We start from the raw sequence: 15,347 nt of genomic DNA on the forward strand, positions 1-15,347 counted from the left end.
CATCCTGGGTGGTGGTTGTTACTGGAAAGCTTGGTACGTTTCATACCTACTTGCACCCAGAGATGTGTATTGAAGTTAAACAATTCACATACCAGGAGTTAAAATTCTTGCAAGATTCGTTTACAAGCATGGTGCTCCTTTTTGATATATTATCAAAAAAGTACCAAACTTAAAGCCAATTCGTAGAGTACAGGACAAATACAGGACTGGTGCAACGATTCTACTGTGCACTGCGAATCCTACCTGGCTAGGGTCGAAACATACGACATGAGATCAGTGTAACTAAAAAAATTATTAATGATTTTCCACCGAGACTGTAAATTGGCAAAACCATGAACTGAAGTTTATCGTTTTAAAAACATGTTCGTTTAATAAGAATGTTGAATAATTTCAATCCGATTGGTTTTAAAAGATCAAAACTCATAAATTTGCCTGCCAATTTTTTTTTCGAATATTTACCCAGAGCTTTGGAATACCAAAATGAACCAAATAGCATTTAAAGTTTTGATGTCACTTTTTGTAATAATTTAAATTGAAGCACCTTGTTCTCATAATCACTGATTCTGAATTGTTTGCGGAAAGATCTTCTTGGTTTTAGTCTATATTTAAGAGAGGTACGGTTGACGTGTGATGTCTCCGTTTTTTATTGCATTGTATTAAATATTTATCACAACTTATTGCCTATAGATAACGAATGATCTAAAGTGCCACTGCTGCGCGGTCCGTGTGATAAATTTGTTATCTGCATTTCAGATATTCGATTAAAGATAATACAGTCAATTCCGGAACGTGTAGTTTGTCAGTGTTGATGTCCACATTTAAAAATTGCGGCTCGATTTTCCGATACTGTAAGGACGTTCCTTTTTTGGCACTACAGATAAGCTCAGTTCGTCAGTTGAGCATCAATAATCCATCATGCTCTCACCTAATGAACTGCTCGATCAATACAACAGCGTTGATATGCGGAGAGAATGGGTGGTTCGCAATTTTAACATAGGGTTACAGCGCCCTAATTCATCTTCGCTTCAACGCATTAGCATGAACGGTAGGCTGAATAAAGGTACGTTGTACTCGAATTTTTGCTTCGCTCAAACGCGAACATTTTTCATTTTCCAGGCAAAATTTTTAGCTGCTCTGCTTCTTAGGAACAAAGCAAGCTATTTAAGCGCAATCCAGTCACTCTAAGTCGAGTTATCAACGAAATATTGTGACATCCTGACTGATAAGATGAATAAGGGCTCGTCTACCCTATCTATTGAAACTTGAATACTGATACATATTACCTACCGCTTTTCCTACACGAAACATTATTTTTTCATGGAATATAGTTGAAAATAATATCGTTGAGCCAAGTGAGTACTGCTGCCGGTGCTATATGTGAATTTAGCTTTTTGCATAACCGATCGAATATATGTTTTCAATGAACTTCGAATGGACCTTCCTCAATTCAATGATGTTGCTTTTGACGGGCTTCGATGAGTGAGATTTGATGTGATGAAGGGGAACCAGTTGGCAGCTTCATTGTTTATTGGAAAGTTTTTCGCTTCACTTATATTGGAAAATGCATCCTGCCGCATTTTGGCAGCCTCACAATGTCCGACAATAAATGATTAAGTATACTGTATGTATATGGCATGTGAGACCATCCCAAGGCAATGTGGGTATAAGAATATGGAATAAACTGTTTTAATTCACCTAGTGGTGTAATTGTGCCTTTCTCATTTACCCAAACTATGTTTCTTTAGTTGTTCTTTTTTCTTTTTTATTAACGACTTAGAGTGAGTCAATCTTTTTCCTTATTCATATTTTAAGGGACTGGTAGGTGTGAAATATTTTTTCAATATTAAGTGCCATAGTACTCAAGGATGAGCGAGGAGTTGAAGGAAGAAAGTTTAGAAAAACGTGGAATAGGGTCATATGAGCAAGCTTAGAGTTTCGTGGTTCTGACAGCATAAGTCATTATGCACTTTACGCTTGTCTGGGTATGCCGCAGACTCAAGTGATTTGCAATTAATTGCCAAAGTATCCTTACCCCTGCGTTGCAGAAGACAAAAGGTCAAATCGCCGGAAATCTCCAACCTTGCTCGTATGACCCTATTCCACACTTTTCTAACCTTTCTTCCTTCAACTCCTTGCTCTTCTTTGAGTACTATAGCTCATAATATTGAAAAATATTTCACACCTTCCAGTCCCTTGCTAATTAGCTGGGATTGTTGAATATAATTAAGAAAATGTCTATTACATTCTTATTATACGTAGCACGTATTTCTACTACCAGGAAAGTTGACGCCGAACCACTTTTGAAAAGGGCCAAACTTTTTTTCCCAATTTTTTTCAAATGGCTATAATCTAAAAATGACAAATCCTACAAAAAAAATGATTTAGGAGTGGTTTTCACGAAATTAGTCAACTTTTCGAATAAAAATATTGAAAAAATTCTTTATTGACTCCTACACTGAAGAAAATCGATTTTACAAATTTAAAGTCGATTTACAAAAAAAACCCATTTTTGATTTGGATGAAATTTTGTTCCAAGATAGATAATTATGTTCCCTACCTACCGTCAAAAATTCACTTTTGAGGAAAAAAAGTTATTTGAAAAAAACTTTTCCTTGTGCAAACTGAATTTTTTTTCTTCAGTGCATTTTTATCGAAAAACAAACCAATGAAAGTCATAATCATCTCAGAATCCAATAAAACTCAGTTTGTGAGAAAATATTGCCTAATTTAGTAACAAAGCATATTTTTATTAAGAGGTTTACTACTTTTTCATTTTTCATGAAATCGAAATTTTTTTATTACTTTATCTGAAAGTACAACTCCTTGCGAATGGTTTCCCAAATTTTTATAAAGATCCAAGAAATAGATCGAAAGTTACAGTGCTTCCAAGCGCGCTTCGCCTACCAAGAGCAGTGGTAATTTGAAATTTTAAACTCGATTTTCTCGAAATGTCGTTTTACTAAAAATGGTTTTTCCGTGATCACGATTACCGAAAAACTACTCAATCAATTTTCTTAATATTTTTCAACTGATCGTAATTAATTCCTTTTTTATTCATAAATTTTTACATTTCTTAGAAAAAAAATGTATAGAATTCGATCAAACTTTCAAGATTTTTTCCAAGGCCCGGAGAGCCGAGTCTTATATACCAATAGACTCAGCTCGACGATTTGGGACAATGTATGTGTGTGTATGTAACGGACAAACTCTCATTCGTGTTTCTCAGCAATGGCTGAACCGATCTTATCCAAACCAATTTTAAATGAAAGGCCTTTCACCCAGACAGAACGCTATTAAATGGTCTGATGTTAAGTTTCCAAGATATGAATGTTTGAAAGTGCAAAAATCGCGTTTTTTGACATTTTCTGCCGAAATTGACAACGTAACTAAACTATTTATATATTTTTAGAAAGGTTATACTAATACCTTTCGAACGAACTATAGATTGTTGAAATCGGACTATCATCAAAAAAGATGTTTAACATTAAATGCGGACGAAAGATTTTTATCATTTCCCATAGCCAGAAATAAGACCAAAATCATTCTTTTTTTTTTTTTTTTTTTTTTTAATTGCCCACCACACTCCCCCACACCAAAGAACTCATACAAGAGCCCCCTGGTAGTGGACGCAACTTGTCTCAGCCCATGAACAATGGCAACAAAAACAAATAAAACAAACTGAGCTGAGACAGACATTTATTGATGTGCAATTAGTTTAAGATAATTAACTAAGGTGGAATCCCAGTGGAAATAGATTTCCTGTTAAGGGATCCACATTATAAATTAAATTAAAGTTAAATACTGCTGACGGATGTTTACATTAAATTACAAAACAATATCATTAATTAAATATTTCGTTAAGCCTATGTTTAAAGTACTGTTTCAATCTAGCCTTGAAGATGGTACGATTGTCGATTCTCTGCATGTCAAGTGGAAGTGCATTAAATTTGGTAGGGCCAATAAAAAGAATGCGCTTTTGGCCAAGGTTTGTGGCTGCTCGAATGCGTTGCAAGTTACTATTTCGACGTGTTGAACGAGAATGTGTTAAAGTTGTAAAATGTATATTATGCTGCGCGATGGAGTTATGTAGATTGTCGTGTATGAATAATAATGTTTGTACGTCACATAAGTGGGCTATGGGTAAAATATTGTGGGCACTTTCAGAGTATAACAACAAAGTCGAATATAAAAGTGGTTTATTAAATATAACTTTCAGGGATCTGTTTTGTAGTGTTTGTAGCTTTTTAAGGTGAGAGCTCGCTGCTCGCCCCCATACCGATACTAAGTAGTTAAGTTGTGAATGAATGTATGCAAAGTAGTAGTTCAATAGAGCTCGCTGGGGAACAAACGCTTTAACTCTCCACAAAATACCACAGGAGGATGCCACACGCTTTTCGATAAATTTTATATGGTGTGTCCAGGATAACGTAGGATCTAAGTGTATACCCAAATATTTGAAACAGTCCACATTTTCAATTGTACAATCTCTAAGTTTGGGATGATGATGTGTTGGTAAAGTTTTCCGTATGGATCGGAAGATCATGTACTTAGTTTTGGAAAGGTTTAGTGATAATAAATTTGCTTTGAAATATTGGTCGAGAACACTTAGATCGTTATCGATCGAGTTAATAATAGTATTGACATCATTGTTGGGATAAAACAGAGCTGTGTCATCAGCAAACAGTCTAGGAGTTCCAGTAAGCCTCAAGTTACCTAGGTCATTAATATACAACAGAAATAACAAAGGTCCTATATTACTACCTTGAGGGACACCGATTCCAATGGGAGCAAGGCTACTACGTTCACCATCCACAGATACAAATTGCTTTCTATTCGTCAGGTAACTATGAATAACAGAATGAGCAATGCCCCTGATACCGTAACATTCAAGCTTGGCCAGCAGTATTGTGTGGTCCAAAGTGTCAAATGCTTTTTTAAGGTCTAGGAATAGAGCACCAACAATGTTTTTACGATCCACTTCGCTCATTATTAGATCTACTAATTCAATTATAGCGGTTTGGGTGCTAGAGCCTTGTCTAAACCCATATTGAAATCTATAGAGGACGCTGTGTTTGTTCAAAAATTCTAATAATCTAGCAACAAATAGTTTTTCGAGGATTTTGTTGAAAACGGACAGTGTAGATATAGGACGATAATTATTACAATCATAAATGTATTATTAGCATCAAAAAGGATTATTTTAGGTCAATAGTATCTTCGGAGAATTTGAAGCATACAATATGCCCTTTCTTTTGGTGTTGTAATTTTAGTGATTAATCCCCCTAAGAGTGAGAGATTTTCATGAATTTTCTTGGAAGTAATTTTATTGAAATAATGCCTTCAGTAAATTTGTAGCTTTTACATTTGCGAATAACTTTACTGAAGACATCAAATACATGTTTCGAATACTTTAAAAGTTATGGCTTGTTGTTTGTGGATTTGCCTTTGTCGCCTATTTATTGTTCAATATAGTAATAATCCATTTAAATGAGCCAAATATTATTTTGATAAAGCGAATTTCGTATTTCATTTTTCTATCTACAGCCGCTAGAATAACCACCGAACAATTCCAAGTTGTCTGGATGGAACTTGATCACTTATCGGTGCAAAAAATTTCATTTGCGCGAAACTTCTGATTTATAACCATCGGATCGATCAGAAACATATCTCGAAAAATGAAAAGCGAAATGAATAACTACAAGCAGTGGTGTAGCCAAGAGGATGCTTTGGGGTTTAACCACACACCCCCTCACCCAAAAAAATGCCTGATTTAATTCAATATTACAATGATAATTATCTGATCAGTACATTAATAACCTATTGTTTGAAACATCATGAGGACCTTTGAAAAAATGTTGGAATGCGATCCTGATCTGTAACTGATCTATTGGTCTTGATCTCACAGTTGTCTAATAACATCAATATCAAATACCTGCCTAAAAACATTCCAATAGAAATTTATTCCATAGTTCTGAAATCAATCATAACCATAATCATAATTTCCTATTGAGTTCAGTTTTGAAAGGGTTTACTGCAATATGGATTAGAGTCATTTTTTAATAAGAATCGAAACTGGAATTGCTTTAACCCTTAAATGCGCAATGTTGTTTTAAAACAACATTGTGAAAACCATCTCAAAATTATCATAGTGACGTATTAAAACTGTGAACCAATTCTCAAAGAAATTGAAAAAAAATGCTTTGCGCATTTAAAGGTTAATGTCTATGAAACTTAGAACTGTTCATCGAAAAATTGCATTACTTTCAACATTTGCTTAAAATATTTTTATTTTGGAAATGCGTCGATTTGAAACGAAAACGTTATAGAATTAATAGCTGATAAGATAGAGGTACGGCTACACGACTTAGCGTCGCGTACCTCCAGTGAACCACGTAAAGTTTTTTTGGTGTTCCTGGCGGTGTTCTTATCGTAAGGGTCTAGTTCGAAAGACCTATTCCCTCCCCACTTGTTACAAAGTTCAAACCACATCGAACTATCACAACATAAACCACACTACATACCTATCAAGAACAGATTCCTACGTGCCAGTTATAAAATCGAACGGCACACCATTGAAGATCTTGTGCTGCACTCAAATTTAGTCTACACTCTTTAATATTTTTAATTATTTTTAATTATATCACAATCCGTCGTATGAATAGTATCCGCTGTTCAGGCAGCAACGAATACTTGCTCCATAAAGACTGAGTCTGGTTCCTCTAAATCAACACACAGTACTACCAGCAAACAAGCAGATAACAAGCAAGACCCGTAAGACCAACGGACAAACAAAAACACACAATAGTGTCCCCAAAACATCATCAGCGATGACAGTGTGGACGAGTATGATAGGTAAATAGAAAGCGGACTAACTGACCCTCAAGTAGCAGATGGCGAATCGGCAAATGGATTCTCTAAGAGAAAGAATATCTTCACTCGTAATAACAAATTCAGTAAGCAGTACTGTAAATACAGAAAGGACTCACAGCTCTATTGAGCGAGCGTACAGAACTGTGTCAAATAAATGATGTAAACAAATATTAACTAACCTAATTTGATAGACATGAAAAGCATCGAAAAATTGCATTACTTCCAACATTTGCTGAAAATATTTCTATTTTGTGAATGCGTCGATTTGAGACGAAAACGTTATAGAATTAATAACGAGAAAACCACCTTCCAAAAGTGGGGGAATTTATGAAAAATGGCATTTTCCGTTCCGCCAATTTAGTATCTTCGATGAATTTTACAAACGCTAAACAGCACATCATTTGATAAAATAATTTTGGCGTTATATCCAAGAAGTGGCGAATTTACTCTTCAAAAAAATTTAGTTCCAGACTTAATGTCTTCAGCAAAATTATGGGGAGTGCTATTACAAACCACTTTGTTGAAGACATGAAGGCTCCATGTGTTCAAGGTATTAACATATTTTAGGCTATTTCTATTTAATTTTAAATTAAACTATTATAATTCCACTGTTTATGGTAAGTCTCTTCTATTGTTTATAAACGATAAAATTTACATTTTATCGAAAGCTTGAGTTTGTGAAGCTCACAATAGAAAGTTATTTTAGAAAAAACTAAATTAAGGAACACTTCGTAAATATCATTTTATAACTCGCTGTACTCCATATACGTAGCATTCATGCCTACAATAAAGTTGTTTTAAATGGAAGTCTCAACAGTAAATGGAAGTCTCTCTTCGCTAAAGACGGAACTCTATTACAATTTTCTGGAAAACTGATTCTCCATAATTTTAAAACTTCAAAGATGGCGGTTTCGTAATTATGCCATTTGGACAGTAAGTTAGATTTTCACCAAATCTCCACCAAACCGAAATAAATAAATAGTACATTGAAGACCCGATTTGATCAGCCCCCAATTTTATCAACCTCATATGAAAATGTGTTTGATGGGCTCTAGCAGACAAACAAGGCTGAATTTGAGTTAATCCTTTCTTGACCATGTTTTCATTATCTTGAAGATGCAAATATGCAAAAATAAAAAAAATCATTTTTTTTAATTTTTGCGCTGGAAGACTAAATTAAATAATCATAAATAGTTATTAGACTACATCAAGGGAAGGGAAGAATATTTTAACAGCTTCAGTTTATTATGAAGAAAAAAAATGTCGCTATTTAGTTAATGTCACTATTTTGTCAGCCTAAAATACACCATGGAGACGATAAAAACGGGTCTTTACTGTATTTATTTTTCACAGTAATAGGTACATCTAATTTTCTGACGATATGTTCTTTCATTTGCATTGAACTACACCAATTTTTAGGTAGTTTTCAAGGGGTTATTTTATCGACTTCTTCCAGAATTCGGCGAACCTATTCCCATTCGTGCGATAGTTTATGTTAAAAGGGTATCCTAAATTAATTGGTATACTTAAGGGTTTATATGTTGCTGATAGAGAAAATTCAAAAATTTTCAGCTTTTCCTACACAATATTACAAAAGCTTCTTAAACAACTGTTCTTAAAGATTATGTAAATTATAAAGTATTTGAAAATGTTTAATAGAAGTGACGGAAGGTTATCGAAAAGTTTCGTGAAAAAGAAAATTTCAGTAATGATAATGATTTTCCCTAACGGGTTTCGAGAGTTTTTTATTTGTTCTTTGGCATTAGGATTAGGGATAATAATTCAGATCAAAGATACTACTGGGAAGTCATTTTTAGAAAAAGTCGATATCGAAGTAAAGTTTGAACTATGTACGCATGCACTTCAGAGGTAGCGAGATATCAAGAGCTGAAATTTCAGTGCTTAGTTCTCATCCGCGTTGGGAATTCGGAAAAATGGTAACGCTAATTTGACTTCCCATATCATAGTTGTTTGTTCTCGAACTCAAATTTTTTCGCTATTGTGTAGATATATCTTTTATCAAACCAATGATTTAGTTTATTATACATATCTTCGGCTGACTGCCGTTCAGACGTTAAAAAAAACCTTAGTGCTATATATTCATTATACCTAACTTAAAACTCTTTTTAGGCACATTAAAATCAAAAATACCAATTGTTTCGTTAAACTTCACACAACACTATGCCGGGGGATCCAAAGAAGAGTCGGGTTCCGGAATCGGCGCTGCGGAGCATAAAAGTTTACTTTCCGGAGTAGATCAGGACAATCGATGTTTCCAGTGATAACGTCAAATACTAAAAGCCTCTGTAGTAAAACCCGTCGCTGTTCAAGAGTCTGCACGTTCAACAGCTTGCATCGGTCGGAGTATGGAGGCAAACGTACTGGGTACGCGCCTGAGCAAGCGTACTGAGTGATTAAAAAATAACGATAAGCAAATTTAAATATCCGAAGTAATTGTAAAGACAGGGATTGAAAGTTAGTAGAGAAAAAATTAGCTTTTCACTTCAAATAATCGTATCTCGGCCATTCGTCAACCAATTCAAATTTTTCTTACACCAGTGAAATCTCTACGGCTTGTAGAGTTTTATTGTATGTACTAGATAGTACATTTTCAAAAATTTACTATTTGGTGTATCTAGTACATACATTACAGTTTGTAAATTATGTGTAAAAGAAATTCGTGTATGGTAGCATCCGTATGATTTTCATAGATATCAAACCAAATTTTCAATAGGACCTAATGAAGAGATTGTCTTTGCCTAGCGCTTGACAATTACATGAATACGGGCATATAAATATACACTTCGTATGGCACATAAAAAGAGCAGGTCATCGTTTCCAATTCCAAGTTATTTGCCAACTAAATGAAATTTCTGTACATCTACGTATTTTTGTGAACTCGATTGTTGTATGAAGAAGTATAGGTCATCGTTTTAAATTCAAATTTATATAGCCTCGATGTCCACTGAACACCTTTAGTACTTGAAGTCTAAATTCATAAATAACATAACATAATTGAAAATTAAAATTATCAGGGCATAGGATTGAAATGTTGAGAATACGAAATGATAACTTACAGGCACTCAAATTTTGTTGACAGTAAGGCATACTCTTCTCTACCGTGCACTTCGACAACGGCTATAAATGAGACTGTACCATGAGAATACCGCAGTGCATTTCCGAGAATGCATTTTAGATCTTACTGTCGTCGTAGACCACATGCGTATGTATTTATATTTTATTAATTTTAAAACCATATAATATTGCATTTACTACTACCAACATAACAAAATGTGAGAGCAGGTAGGAAACAGCAGGACACCCGATTGAAACGATCCGGATAGGGCCAGTGGAAATGCAAACCTTCTGTTGCTAACATTTCGCTGCCAAAGATCGGGCTCTTTTCCCTTCTATTGGGAAGGGTTTACAATACGACTTCTTTGCAATTGATGTATGTCCCGCGGACCGTGTGGAGCGAAGTGCTTTCTCTCGAGTAAGCAAATTGCCCCTTTCTCCTTCTTAAAGAGTTGAGCTGACTATGTTCAATGGGCAAATATTGAATAAGTAATGTAAGAGCAGGCCATTGCACTAAATCGGCTGTTTTTGCTACAAACCATATACCTTATCGTATTATAGTTATCGTTAACAGTTTAGTTTTAGTTTAGTTTATTGCTCTACGGAAGAAATAACTGCGTCGTTAAACAGTGATACGGATCGAGCATAAAAAGTAAAAAGTAGACATTTTTTTCTCGCAATTTTAGCTTTAGCTAGCTTATCGCTAGAAGCATAACTATTTAAAATACAACTCGAGCAAAACAAAGCTACCTTCCGGTATTATTTCACTGTCCATTAAACTAGAGCTGTTTCCGTTCAAGCATGGTGCTAACATGCAACCGGTTATAACCCGCGATACGTATGGCCGGCAATACTAATCACCGAGCTGCCAGACCGATGAAAAAAACTTATTATTATTCCACTTGAAAATCGTCAACTACAGTTCCGATTCTAAGAAGCACGCAACAGTAAGGAGCAGAAAGCGTTCGATGAACTTGGTGATGAGGGGTTTAATCGGGAGATCGCGAGATTTCCTGCCAGTGTTGCATGTACATGATAAAATTGTGAAATGAATGCGCATTCTTCATTTTTACTTTGAAATAATGTCAACCCCAACATGCAATTTAAAATCTGAATTTTCATTCATGAAAATTAATTAAAATCCACATGCCAGGTAACACAGATCGGCACAATAGACGTGAAATTTCTCCCTTTAAATTCCCCCACCGTCACTCATTCCAGTGGCACAAAAATATATTTGCGCATATTTGCGAGACGAAAGAAAGCATTTCTTAAGAGGATTTTTTGTTTGATCTTGACGAAATTTTTGCAATTGTTTACAGCAATAAACAATATAATTTAAACATGTTTGATAATATATTATGTACTTTCTAAGACACAACTCGGAACACTATTCGGGTTTTACAAAAGTGTATAGTGGCCTTCAAGCTCAAAAAATCGTAGGGGATCCCGGGGCTATTCGGACCTGCTTAAGCAAATCGGCCTTTTAGGTGGATGGATGTGAAGGAATTTATCGGTCAAAGGTCCTAATTGTTAGTTTGTAACCTTAGCTACATTTTGAAGCCATAAAAGTTCATTTGCACAACTTCATGGCAGTACTAGGCGATGATTTGCAAAACTGTACGTTTTTCCATCCAGATCTCTTCGTCTTGAAAAGATTGGCGTTGTTACCCAAACCAAAATCATTCCATAAAATAGGAGCCTCAAGCTTTCCAAAACACTTACCTGTTATTTTTTTCTTTTTATTTGTTGCTTTTATCACGGTTTTACCATTATAATGATTTTTGTTTTAAGGATGGTAAAAACAGGAAACACGTTGTATCTTCTTGTCAAAAAAAACAGAAAAATTAGATTCAGCTGTGAAAATCAATGTTTTAGAATAGCTGTTCAAAGAATATGTACAATATCCAGAAAGTCTTACGATTTTCTGAGAAATCGAGGAAGTCCAAATTGCCCCAACAAATTATCTGGCATCACTGTTTGCTATATTCCGGTCGTTAGTAGAGCTGATAGTTTTTTTACATTTTTAGTATTTTACACTCGCGATTCTTTTTATTCTTGTTTTATCTGTTTATAGTGTTATTCGGTAGTACGTGTGCATTGAAATTTCGTGACTTCAAGCACTATTACATCTGCTAGTGTTGAATCGTGAAAGTGATAGTTTTTGTTTGTGATTTTTGTTTTCACTTGACATTATCACTGCACAGTACGTTACGCTCAATATTTTCACCAAAAGCGACATCTGCTGGTGGGTAGCTGAGTTGTCGTACGTTGCGTGCAAGTTCGCTTCCATTGACGCACGTTACCCGTTAGCGTTTTCCTGCGCATATTGCATACCCGCTAGGTGTTTCTACATCAAAAGCATGTAAGCATTGTAACAACTGCTCGAAGGTGGTTAATGATTCTGATCGAATCACATGTCGTGGATACTGCGGAAATTCGTTCCACATGATATGTGTCAAGATGGATTATGATGTTCGTGACGTCCTGGGAACCCCCCACGGAATCTATTCTGGATGTGCAACGGCTGTGCTGACTTATTCTCAAATGCTAATTTCCGTAGAATGGCTTCGCGTTGTTGCGACATAGTGCCTGACGACAATTCTCTGAAATCTATAAAGAATGACATAGCTGATTTGAAAGATGTCCGCTATCCCTATAACGCCTTGGAAACGAATTGCGGAATATAATCCAGTTTCAAACACATCTAAGCGCAAACGTGAAGATGATTCGCTCAAAACAAAAATTCCTAATATTCGTGGATCCAAAGCTGCGTTTGAAATAATAAAAACAATTTCACCACCTGAGGAGCTGTTATGGGTTTACTTGTCAGCATTCGATCCCAGCACGACGAATGATGAAGTTTCTACCCTTGTGAAAGATTGTCTGGGGGCGAATCTGCAACCGAGAATAGTTCGTGTAGTTCCTAAGGACAAGGATCTCTCATCTCTGAGCTTCATTACTTTCAAAGTTGGCGTTAGCAAATCACACAGGGATAAGGCTCTGTCCAAAGACTCTTGGCCGGAGAACATCTACTTCCGTGAATTTGTGACCAAATTCAAAAATCCAACGACCTATCATCAGGATTGCGGCGGAGAAGAATCCATCTGGTGGTGGACAGTAGCGCCAAGCTATTCTGGATAAACTCATTTGTCCAACTTCTTGTACCCCGGCGAGCGATCTTGGTCTACCTGACGAATCGGCGACTTCTTCTGTGTCAGGTAAAGCCAAGAAGGGTATATGTCCTTCCGAAGTAATACAAGATGATGCACGCCCTCAATGTAAATTTCACTTACAGTCTGCTGATGAACACGACGCTACCGCCGCTGTGAATCTTCAATGTCAAAAACAAAATTTTGATCCCATCGTAACGAGCACGTCTTTTCATAGCACATTCGGCTCTACAACGATCACAGAAAGACTAAGCACTCTATGCTATGGTGGTATGACTCATCGCACCCTAGGACGCACTGCAGCTAGCACTATGGAAGCCCTTGATCCCCCTGCCACAGTTGAGCCATTGCAGCCAGCGTTCACCAGTCGTCCCGGTCCTGTGTGCAGGAGTGGTGAAGGGGTCTTCCAAGTCGATACCAACGGCAAATACGAACCTGATTTTGTTAATGCAAGCATTGATCAGCTCCTCGCTTCCAGGCAATCGTGGCATTCAAACCTACAAATATATTATCAGAATGCTGGCGGTATGAATTCAGGAATCGACGATTATTTGATAGCAAGTTCGGATGAATACTTCGACATAATCGCTCTCACAGAGACGTGGCTTACCGATAGCACTCTGTCAGTGCAAGCATTTGGTGCCAACTACGATGTTTTCCGTACTGATCGCAGCTCACGCAACAGTCTCAAGGCTACCGGCGGCGGGGTACTTGTGGCTATCCATCGTCGATTGAAAGCGCAACTGATTGACGATACTTTGGGGGTCTGTGTCGAGCAGGTGTGGGTGCGAATCAAACTGGCTGGCTACGCACTTTTCTTTGCGTGGTTTATCTTCCACCGGACCGCACTCGCGATTCGACATTGATTGATTCACATACTGAATCACTGGCACGGATTTGTCATCTTTTCATGATGGTATCACCAGTCTGCTTGACTGCTACAGTCTAAATCTGCTGCGCCAAACGAATAATGTGGTGAACGAGAACAACAGAATCCTTGATCTCTGTTTTTCGAGCAAATCTGACTACGCGCCAAATGTTACCGCAGCACCATTCCCCCTGGTAAAGACTGTTAGACACCACCCTCCCCTGCATATAGTGCTTGAAGCGATTCGAGTGAAGCATGACTGCAATGCTTCTGACACCGTCAGCTATAATTTTAGAAAAGCCGACTATAATAGCATTATTGACTTCCTGTCGAATATCCACCGGACTGAAATTCTCGACAATGATGATGTCAACGTTGCAGTGCAGATCTTCTCCAATGTTACGAGCTATGCTATCGATCGCTATGTACCCAAAAGAAGTGGCCTTCAATCTAAGCACCCAGCGTGGCACACTGATGAGCTGAAACGGTTAAAAGCGACTAAAAGAGCCGCTCTGAAGAAGTACTCCAAGTTTGGGGGCTACGTGCTGCGACAACACTACGTTCATGTTAACCAAGTCTATAAAAATACAGCGAAGCGTTGCCATGCCGATTACTTACGAAACGTGCAACGTAAGTTGAAGTCCGAACCTAAAACATTCTGGAAGCATGTAAACGAGAAAAGAAAGGAATCCGGGATGCCTTCAACGATGAGTTATGGAGGACGTATGAGCTCTAATTTACAGGAGATTTGCCAACTATTCTCTGAAAAGTTCGCGAGTGTTTTCTCCAACGAGAAACTGACACCGACCCAGGTTTCACGCGCGGCTCTTAATGTACCTCAATCATACCAGTCTTTGAACTCTATCAATATCGACAATAATATGGTACAACTGGCGATTGGCAAAATGAAGGCTTCAACTTCGGCAGGCCCAGATGGTATACCAACTATTATTCTAAAAGAATGCTCTGCCGGTCTAATTGAACCTCTTTGTCGTCTGTTTCAATTGTCGCTAACAACCGGAGTATTTTCCGAACTCTGGAAATCCTCCTTCATGTTTCCAGTTCACAAAAAAGGTGATAAAAAGGTAGTTGACAACTACCGTGGTATTACAACGCTAAGCGCAGTTCCTAAGCTGTTTGAAATGGCTGTGTTGGAACCCGTCTCCAGCCACTGCAAACAGTATATCTCCGAGACTCAGCATGGATTTATGCCGAAATGTTCAACATCTACGAATCTTCTGTCGTTCACAACATATGTTACAGATGCCATGTCGGACGGCCTTCAAACTGACGTTATCTACACGGACCTTTCAGTTGCTTTTGACAAGATTAATCACGCTATTGCAGTGGCAAAGTTGGAT

The 15,347-nt window shown here is 37.0% G+C and overlaps 1 protein-coding gene across 6 annotated transcripts in view; it reads right to left on the reverse strand.

The window, feature by feature from the left end:
- LOC131690553 (alpha-catulin) overlaps positions 1 to 15,347 on the reverse strand; it is a 504,668-nt gene that overhangs the window by 285,611 nt on the left and 203,710 nt on the right. The window lies entirely within an intron of this gene.

The sequence above is a fragment of the Topomyia yanbarensis genome, chromosome 3 (assembly GCF_030247195.1).
Source record: "Topomyia yanbarensis strain Yona2022 chromosome 3, ASM3024719v1, whole genome shotgun sequence".
NCBI lineage: Eukaryota > Metazoa > Arthropoda > Insecta > Diptera > Culicidae > Topomyia > Topomyia yanbarensis.